The sequence below is a fragment of the Dendrobium catenatum genome, unplaced genomic scaffold (assembly GCF_001605985.2).
Source record: "Dendrobium catenatum unplaced genomic scaffold, ASM160598v2 fragScaff_scaffold_1635, whole genome shotgun sequence".
NCBI classification, from domain to species: domain Eukaryota; kingdom Viridiplantae; phylum Streptophyta; class Magnoliopsida; order Asparagales; family Orchidaceae; genus Dendrobium; species Dendrobium catenatum.
In genome coordinates, this window is record NW_021320097.1 from 1 (window position 1) to 10038 (window position 10038).

Below are 10038 nucleotides of genomic sequence, written 5' to 3' on the forward strand. Positions count from 1 at the left end.
CAAAATCTGCGTGGTGTGACACAATTTTTCCCACCAGTCACCAATCCCAATACTACGCTTGCCCAAGCATGCTTAACTACGGAGTTCTGATGGGATCCGATGCACTACTGCTTGTATGGTCTCACCCGTAGTAATATGGTCTCAAATTATTCTTACGTTGACATTGTAGGGAGATGATTTTAACGCATCTTCATTCCGACAGATTGTAGGGCATCAAAAATGCATTTTTTGGCTGTGCATGGCCGGCCGATGGGCCTATGGCCAACGACGCTACATCCAGCTTGGAATAAGCTTTCTGGAATGGGTTCATAATGCCAAATCAGAATCCTGGTGGAAATTTATTGATGTTCACGCGTAGTCGCCGTATAGGACCCGTCGGATACCTTCACGGGTCCCATAATGGAGGTTTTTTCACTCGATCCATGGCAAGCCAAAACCGCCAAGGGTTCGTAGGCTGTGGCGAAGAGCTATAAAAAAAGAGATGGCTGGTTAGAAAAAAGGGTGCAACACCAGGACTTCCAAGGAGGTTACCCATCCCAGTACTACTCTCGACCAAGCTCACTTAATTGTGGAGTTATGATGAGATTCGGTGCACTAATGATGTTATGGTCACACACGTAATAATATGGCCTCAAATTATTTTTAAGTTGATGCCATTGAGAAATGATATTGATGCATCTTAATTCTGACAGACCTATGGGATCAAAAATGCATTTTTTGGCTGCGTATGGCTAGCCGATGGGCCTTTGGCTCATATGCGCTCCATCCGGCTCGGAACAAGCTTTCCAGAATGGGGTTATATTGCTGAATCATAATCTTGGGTAGAAATTTATTGAGGTTCTCGCGCGGTCGCCATATAGGACCCGCCAGATGCCTTCATGGGGCCCACGATGCAGGTTTCATCTCTCGATGCACGACAAACCAACACTGCCAAGGGTTCGTAGGCTGTGGCGCAGAGCTAGAAAAAAAAAGATATGACTGGTTAGAAAAAAGGGTACAACACGAGGACTTCCCAAGAGGTCACTTATCCCAGTATTACTCTCGCCCAAGAACGCTTTACTGTAGAGTTTTGATGGGATCCAGTGCACTAGTGCTGGTATGGTTTCACCCATAGTAATATGGTCTCAATTTATTCTTAAGTTGACTCCGTGGAGATATGATTTAGATGCATCTTCATTTCAACAAACCGTAGAGGATCAAAAATGCATTTTTTGGTTACGCATGGCCGGTTGATGGTCCTATATCACCTAGGCGCTCCATCCGGCTCGGAATAAGATTTCCATAATAGGGTCATAATGTCAAATAAGAATCTTGGGCCGAAAGTTATTGAAGTTCCAGCACGGTCGCCGAATAGGACCCGCCGGATGCCTTCACGAGTCCAACGATGCGGGTTTTGTCGCTCGATATGCTGCAAGCCAACACCGCAAAGGGTTCGTAGGCCGTGGCAAACAGCTAGAAAAAAAAGGAGATGGCTGGTTAAAAAAAAGGGTGCAACATGAGGACTTCTCATGAGGTCACCCGTCCCAGTACTACTCTCACCCAAGAACGCTTAACAGCGGAGTTCTGATAGGATCCGGTGCACTAGTGCTGGTATGTCGAACATGTAGAAATATGGTCACAAATTATTCTTATATTGACGCCGGGGAGAGATGATTTTTACACATCTTCATTCTAACAGACCGTAGGGGATCAAAAATTCATTATTTTGTTGCACATGGCCAGCCGATGAGCCTATGGCCATCAGCGCTCCATCCGTCTTGGAATAAGTATTCTGGAATGAGGTCATATTGCTGAATCTGAATCCTAGGCGGAAAGTTATTATTGTTCCCGCACGGTCGCCACATAGGACAAGCCAGATGCCTTCACGGGTCCCATGATGCTGGTTTCATCACTTGAAGCACAGCAAGCCAAAAGGGTTTGTAAGCTGTGGCGATGAACTAGAAAAAAAAAAGAGATGGCTGGTTAAAAAAAATGGTACAACACGAGGACTTCCCAGGAGGTCACACATCCCAACACTAGTGCTGGTATGGTCGCACCAGTAGTAATATTGTTTCAAATTATTCTTGAGTTGATGCTGTGGAGAGTTAATTTTGACGCATCTTCAATCCGACTGACCGTAGGGGATCAAAAATGCATTTTTTAGCTGCGCATGACTGGCTGATAGGCTTATGGCCATCGACACTCCATCCGGCTTGGAATAAGCATTCCAGAATGGGGTCATAATGCCGAATCAAAATCTTGGGAAGAAAGTTATTGATGTTCTCGCACGGTCGCCGCATAGGACCCGCCGGATGCCTTCATTGGTCCCACAATGCGGGTTTCATCGCTCGATGTGGGCAAGCCAACGCCGCCAAGGGTTCATAGGCAGTGGTGAAGAGCTAGAAAAAAATAGATGGCTGGTTAAAAAAAGGGTGCAACATGAGGACTTCCAAGAGGTCACGCATCCCAGTACTATTCTCGCCCAAGCATGCTTAACTTGGAAGTTCTAATGGGATCCAGTGCACTAGTGCTGGTATGGTTGCTCCCGTAGTAATATGGTCTAAAATTAATCTTAAGTTTATGCCGTGGAGAGATGCTTTTGACGCATTTTCATTTCGACAAATCGTAGGGGATCAAAAATGCATTTTTTTTTCGCACATGGCCGACCGATAGGCCTATGGCACATAGGCGCTCCATCCGGCTCGGAATAAGCTTTTCGGAATGGGGTCATAATGCCGAATCAGAATACTGGGCAAAACATTATTTATGTTCCCGCACGGTCGCCGCATAGGACCCGCCAGATGCCTTCACGGGTCCCACGATGCGGGATTCATCGCTCGATGCACGGCGAGCCATCTCCGCCAAGGGTTCGTATGACGTGGCGAAGATCTATAAAAAAAAAAGGCTGGTTAAAAAAAAAGGGTGCAACATGAGGACTTCCCATGAGGTTACCCATCCTAGTACTACTCTCGCACAAGCATGCTTAACTGCGGAGTTCTGATGGGATCTGGCGCAATATGGTTGGTATGTCGCACACGCAGTAATATAGTCTCAAATTATTCTTATGTTGATGTCGGGGAGAAATGATTTTTACACATCTTCATTATGACAGGCCGTAGGGGATCAAAAATGCATATTTTTGCTCCGCATGGCCGGCCGATGAGCTTATGGCCATCAGCGCTCCATCCGGCTTGGAATAAGCATTTTGAAATAAGGTCATATTGCCAAATTGGAATCCTGGTGGAAAGTTATTGATGTTCCCGCACAGTCGCCACATAGGACCAACCGGATGCCATTGCTGGTCCCATGAAGCGGGTTTCATCACTCGATGCATAGCGAGCCAACACCACCAAGGGTTCGTAGGCTGTGGCAAAGAGCTAGCAAAAAAAAAAAAAAGATGGCCGGTTAAAAAAAAGGTACAACACAAGGTCTTCCCAGGAGGTCTCCCATCCTAGTACTACTCTCTCCCAAGCACGCTTAATCGCAAAGTTCTGATGGGATCCGGTGCACTAGTGCTGGTATGGTCGCACTCGTAGTAATATGGTCTCAAATTATTCTTAAATTGCTGCCGTGGAGAGATGATTTTGACGCATCTTAATTCCGAGAGACCGTAGGGGATCAAAAATGCTTTTTTTGGCTGTGGATGACCGACCGATGGGAGTATGGAGGATCCGGCTCTATCTTGCTCGGAATAAGCTTTCCGGAATAGGGTCATAAGCCAAATCAAAATCCTGTGTGGAAAGTTATTGATGTTCCGCATGGTCGCTATATAGGACCCGTCGGATGCCTTCACTGATCCCATGATGTAGATTTCATTGCTCGATGCGCGGCGAGCCAACACCGCCAAGGGTTCGTAGGCTGTAGCGATGAGCAAGAAAAAAAGAGATGGCTGTTTAAAAAAATGGTGCAACATGAGGACTTCCCAGGAAGTCACCCATCCCAATACTACTCTCACCTAAGCATGCTTAACTGCGGAGTTCTGATGGGATCTGGTGCACTAGTGCTAGTTTTGTCGCACCCGTTGTAATATAGTCTTAAATTATTTATAAGTTGACACCGTAGAGAGATGAATTTGATGCATCTTCATTCCGACGGATCGTAGGGGATTAAAAATGCATTTTTTAGCTGCGCATTGCTGGCCAATCGGCCTATGACCATTAGCACTAAATCCAGCTCGGAATAAGTATTCCGAAATGGGGTCATAATGCTGAATTGGAATCCTGTGAGGAACGCTATTGATGTTCCCCTGCGGTGGCCACATAGGACCCGCCGAAAGCATTCACGGGTCCCACGATGCAGTTTTCATTGCTTGATGCGCAACGAGCCAACACCGTTTAGAGTTCATAGGCCGTGGGGAAGAGATAGAAAAAAAAAAGAGATGGATTTTTAAAAAAAGGGTGCAATACAAGGGCTTCTCAGGTGGTCACCCATCCCAGTACTAATCTCATCCAAGCTTGCTTAACTATGGAGTTCTGATGTGATCCGATGCATTAGTGCTGGTATGGTTGCACCCGTAGTAATGTGGTCTCAAGTTATTCTTAAGTCGATGCCGTGGAGAGATGATTTTAATGCGTCTTCATTCCGATAGATCGTAGGGGATCTCGGATGCATTTTTTTGTTGCACATGGCTGCCCGATAGGCCTATGGCCATCGGCGCTCCATATGGGTCAGGATAAGCTTTTTGAAATGGGGTCATAATGCCGAATCAGAATCTTGGGCGGTAACTTATTGATGTTCCCACGCGGACGCCACGTTGGACCCGCCGGATGCCTTACTAGGTCCCACAAAGTGGGTTTAATCGCTAAGTACGTGGCGAGCCAACACCGACAAGGGTTCGAAGACTGTGGCGAAGAGCTAAAAAAAAGAGATTGCTAGTTAAAAAAGGGTGCAAAATGAGGACTTCCTGGTAGATCACCCATCCTAGTACTACACTTTCCCAAGCATGCTTAACTGCGGAGATATCATGGGATTTGGTGCACTAGTGCTGGTATGATCACACCCGTAGTAATATGGTCTCAAATTATTCTTAAGTTGACACCATGGAGAGATGATTTTTACCCTTCTTCATTCCGACAGTCTGTAGGGAATCAAAAATGTATTTTTTTGCTACGCATTGCCGGGCTATGGGCTTATAGCCATCGGCGCTCCATCATGCTTGGAAGAAGCATTTTGAAATGGGGTCTTAATGTTGAACCACGATCCTGGGAGTAATGTTATTGATGTTCCTGCGCGGTTTCCGTATTGCTCTCGCTGGATGCCTTCACGAGTCCCACTACGCGGTTTTCATCGCTTGATGCATGGCGAGCCAACACTACCAAGGGTTCGTAGGCCGTGCCGAAGAGCTAAAAAAAAGAGATGTTGGTTAAGAAAAAGGGGTACAACACGAGGACTTCCCATGAGATCAGCCATCCCAGTACTACACTCGTCTAAGCACGCTTAACTACAGAGTTCTGATGGGATCCGGTGCACTAGTGCTGGTATGGTGCACAAACAGTAACATGGTCTCAAATTATTCTTAAGTTGACACTGTGGAGAGATAATTTTGAAGCATCTTCATTCCAACAGACCGTAGGGGATCAAAAATGCATTTTTTGGCTATGCATTGCTGGCTAATGGGCTTTTGGCCATTGGTGCTCCATCTAGCTTGGAATAAGCATTCCGGAATGGGGTCATAATGCCAAATCGAAATCTTGGGCAGAAAGTTATTGATGTTCTCGCGTAGTCGCCGCATAGGACCTTTCAGATGCCTTAATGGGTCCAATGTTGTGAGTTTCATTTCTCGATGTGCGGCGAGTCAAAATTGCCAAAGGTTCATAGACCGTGGCGAAGAGCAAGAAAAAAAAAAGATATGGCTGGTTAAAAAAAGGGTGCAAGGTCACCCATCCCAGTACTACTCTCGTCCAAGCATACTTAACTACAGAAATCTGATGGGATATATTACACTTGTGCTGGTATGGTTTCACCCGTATTAATGTGGTTAAAAATGTCATGGAGAGATGATTTTGATGCATCTTCATTCCGACAGACCGTAGGGGATTAAAAATGCATTTCTTTTATTGCGCATGGTCCGCTGATGGGCCTATGGTGCTTCGATGCTTCATCCGGCTAGGATTAAGCTTTTCGGAATGGGGACTTAATGCCGAATTGGAATCCTGGGCAGAAAGTTATTAATGTTCCTACGCGGTCGCCACATAGTACCCACCAGATGCCTTTAAGGGTCGCACGATGTGGTTTTCATCACTCGATGCGCGGCGAGCCAACACCGCCAAGGGTTCGTAGGCTGTGGCGAAGAGATAGAAAAAAAAAGGAGATGGCTGGTGAAAAAAGGGTGTAACATGAGGACTTCCCAAAAGGTCACCCATCCCAGTACTACTCTTGCCCAAGCACGCATAACTGCATAGTTCTAATGGGATCTGGTGCACTAGTGTTGGTATAATCGCACCCGTAGTAATATGTCTCAAATTATTCTTAAGTTGACATCGTGAAGAGATGATTTTAATGCATATTCATTCTGAAAGACCATATGGGTTCAAAAATGCATTTTTGGCTGCGCATGGCCGGCCAATGAGCCTATAGCCAACGACGCTCCATCCAGCTCGGAATAAGCATTCTAGAATGCAGTCATAATGTCGAAATGGAATCATGGGCTGAAAGTTATTGATGTTCCCACGCGGTTGCCACATAGGACCCACTGGATTCTATCATGGGTTCCATTATTCGGGTTTCATTTCTCATTGCTCGACGAGCTAGCACCGCCAAGGGTTCGTAGGCCATGGAGAAGAGCTAGAAAAAAGAAGAGATGGCTAGATAAAAAAGGGTGCAACACGAGAACTTCCCAGGAGGTCACCCATCATAGTACATCTCTCTCCCAAGCACGCTTAATTGTTAAGTTCTGATGGGATCCGATGTACTAGTGCTGGTATGGTCGCACCTGTAGTAATATGGTCTAAAATTATTCTTAAGTGGTTGACGTGGAGAGATAATTTTGATGCATCTTTAATCTGACAGTCCGTAGGGGATCAAAAATGCATTTCTTGGCTGCACATGGCTGGCCTATGGGCATATTGCCCATCGGCACTCCATCTGGCTCAGAATTAGCTTTCCGGTATGGAGTCATAATGCCGAATCAGAATCCTAGATGGAATGTTGTTGATGTTCCCGCGCGGTCACCATGTAGGACCTTCTGGGTGCCTTCACGGGACCCACGATCCGGCTTTCATCGCTCGATGCGGGCGAGCAAACACCCCCAAGGGTTCATAGGTCAAGGCGGAGAGCTAGAAAAAAAAAAAGAGATTGCTGGTTAAATAAAAGGGTGCAACACGAGGACTTCCGATGAGGTCACCCATCCTATTACTACTCTTGCCCAAGCATGCTTAACTACGGAGTTCTAAAGGGATCTGATGCACTAGTGCTGGTATGGTTTCACCCATAGTAATATGGTCTCAAATTCTCCTTAAGTTGATGCTGTGGCAGCTGATTTTGATGCATCTTTATTCCGACAGACCGTAGGGGATCAATAATGCATTTTTTGGCTACGCATGGCCGGTTGATGGCCCGTCGGTGCTCCATCTAGCTCGGAATAAGCTTTTCAGAATGTGGTCATAATGTCGAATCGAAATAATGGGCGAAAAGCTGTTGATGTTCCTATGCGGCCGCCACGTAGGACCCACCAAATGCCTTCACGAGTCCCATGATGCCGATTTCATCGCTCAATGCACGGCGAGCCAACACAGCCAAGGGTTTGTAGGAAGTGGCAAGGTGCTATGAAAAAAAGAGATGGATGGTTAAAAAAGGATGCAAGACGAGTACTTCCCAGGAGGTCTCAATCCTAGTACTACTCTCGCCCAGTACGCTTAACTATCAAGTTCTAATCGGATCCGGTGCACTAGTGCTGGTATGGTCGCACCCATAGTAATATGGTATCAAATTATTCTTAAGTTGAGGCCGTGGAGAGATAATTTTTGAAAGTTTGTTAGGGATGTTAAGCCCTATAGAACTGGCCTAAGCTAACCAAGAGAGGGGGGTGTGAATTGGTATTTTAAAAATTTTCATTTCATAAAGAACAAAAGATCACATAAACCAAAATTACACCACGAGAAAAATAAATGCGGAAATTAAAGTGCGGAAGCAAGAAACAAGAACACAGATATTTATAGTGGTTCGGTCAACTCGACCTACATCCACTCCCCAGAGGCGCCCTCCGAGTATTACACTACAATCGTGACTCTTCTTTTTCCCCCATAGCTAGGCGGAGAAGCCTTTACAACGAACCTCTTTTTGCCACCTGGGCAAGGCAGAGAACCTATCTCCTTTTGCTTGCTCCTGAAGCTGGCAGAGAACCACAATCAGATACTGACTCCTTACCTCAACCAACCCTTCCACGGACAAGATACTCTATCTCCTTACAATGAACCTCTTTCTGCCACCTCGGCAAGGCGATCCTTGAAGCAACCCTTGTGAATCCCCTCATAAGCTCCCCCTCACAAGATCCTCTCTCTCTCCCTCTCTTTCTTTCTCTCCTGAAGGCCTTCTCAGGTCAAGGCAGCAGCAAAAGATTGTTCAAAATGTTGAATAAGAGCTCTTAAATAGAAGAGCTTCAAAGGAGCTCATTAATTGCAAGTTGCCGACAATATCGTCCAGGCCGATATGGACATCATCCTGGCCGATCAGTATAAATCTCAGAAGATCGGCCAGAGCCTCGCCCTGAATGCAAACTTGATGATTTAAAATTGGCTTGATCGTCCAGGCCGATCTCACGATCATCCTAGCTAATCAGTTCAAATCAGAGGAAAATCATCCAGAGCATCGCCCTGAATTCGAGCTGGCCGATATTTATCATCTTGAAGCTACTAAGATTTTTGAATAGATCGTCCTGGCCGATAGTGTGATCGTCCAGGATTATATGATCGTATCAATCATGCTTAATTACTCCCTCGATTTCCTGATCAATTAAGGCATAATTTGTGAATATCGTCCAGGCCAATCAATGATCGTCCTGGCCAATTATTAAAAAATACATAATACTTTAATTGTCTATGGCGGCAACTTCTTTTTGTTTTGAGCTTATCGACCTGGTCGATACACGTATTGTCCAGGATGATCTGTTAATGACGGCTGCCTTAATTAAGAATCCTTATTTAGACTTTCTGTTTTAAGCCTGATCGTCCATGACGATGTAAATATCGTCCTGGCCGATATGAGTAAAAATAGAAATTCTAAGTCTCTCAAGTATGTGTGTGTATGGTTACTTAGCATCAGTCTCTTTGGACATGACAAATAGACTCAAGAAGAGAAAAAATGAAGACAGACTGACTCAACTCTAAACCTATGCAATCTTGAACTGACTTCTATTGTTCGTCCGATCTTCGATTCTTGAAAAGTTAGAAGTAACAGGCAGTCCAAGAGAGTCAATAGTGTTTATCGATCATCAAAACATAAGTCATAAAAATATATTTGCAATAATCTCCCCCTTTTTGATGATGACAAACACAAGTAGGAAAAACTTAGTAAAAATAGCAGTTCATTAAAATTTCAAAGCTACAAGCACATCAACTTTTCCTACCACATCATACTCCCACTTTTGTCATCACAAAAAGAGGGTCCTAGACATACAAAAGAAAAAGTAAACAACACAACAGAAACTAAAACAAAAAATAGAAAACAGAAAACAGAAACCACAGACTAGAAGAATGAGGGACCCTCATCATTAGATGGAGGTGGTGGAGGTGGCTGCTGAAAGTAGCTGGCAAACGTAGTAAACTGAGCATTGAACCAGGAGATGTCCTGGTCATGCTGCTGCTGCTGGTGAGTAATGTAGCTGTCAAATCGGGCTAAATCCGCTGTGCAGTACTGCTCGTAGCGGACAATGTCCTCAAAATTTTGCTTCTCCAGTGCAGCAACGTAAGCGTCAAAGTGGGTCTTCCATCGATCAAACCTTTCTATCAACTGATCAAATGTTGAGTGCTGGTGGAGAGGAACAAGATCAGGAACGGGAGCGGGAGCGGGAGCCTCCTCCTCCTCAACCCCCTGAGGTTCCTCATCCCCAGGGTGGAGACGAGT

General features: G+C 45.3%; 1 non-coding gene and 12 pseudogenes across 1 annotated transcript; all 13 read right to left on the minus strand.

The window, feature by feature from the left end:
• Positions 1-10: 10 nt before the first annotated feature.
• LOC114581288 lies at positions 11-127 on the minus strand (annotated as a pseudogene).
• An 864-nt stretch (positions 128-991) lies between these two features.
• Positions 992-1110, minus strand: LOC114581281 (annotated as a pseudogene).
• A 375-nt stretch (positions 1111-1485) lies between these two features.
• Positions 1486-1603, minus strand: LOC114581277 (annotated as a pseudogene).
• An 805-nt stretch (positions 1604-2408) lies between these two features.
• Positions 2409-2526, minus strand: LOC114581271 (annotated as a pseudogene).
• A 372-nt stretch (positions 2527-2898) lies between these two features.
• LOC114581283 lies at positions 2899-3016 on the minus strand (annotated as a pseudogene).
• Positions 3017-3392: 376 nt separating this feature from the next.
• Positions 3393-3511, minus strand: LOC114581264 (annotated as a pseudogene).
• Positions 3512-3880: 369 nt separating this feature from the next.
• Positions 3881-3999, minus strand: LOC114581291. Its single transcript, XR_003703151.1, has one exon. It is a non-coding gene; the product is annotated as a 5S ribosomal RNA (ribosomal RNA).
• Positions 4000-4373: 374 nt separating this feature from the next.
• Positions 4374-4492, minus strand: LOC114581292 (annotated as a pseudogene).
• A 369-nt stretch (positions 4493-4861) lies between these two features.
• On the minus strand, positions 4862-4980 carry LOC114581290 (annotated as a pseudogene).
• A 371-nt stretch (positions 4981-5351) lies between these two features.
• Positions 5352-5469, minus strand: LOC114581272 (annotated as a pseudogene).
• An 835-nt stretch (positions 5470-6304) lies between these two features.
• Positions 6305-6423, minus strand: LOC114581273 (annotated as a pseudogene).
• Positions 6424-6793: 370 nt separating this feature from the next.
• LOC114581266 lies at positions 6794-6912 on the minus strand (annotated as a pseudogene).
• Positions 6913-7288: 376 nt separating this feature from the next.
• On the minus strand, positions 7289-7407 carry LOC114581268 (annotated as a pseudogene).
• Between the last annotated feature and the right edge of the window lie 2631 nt (positions 7408-10038).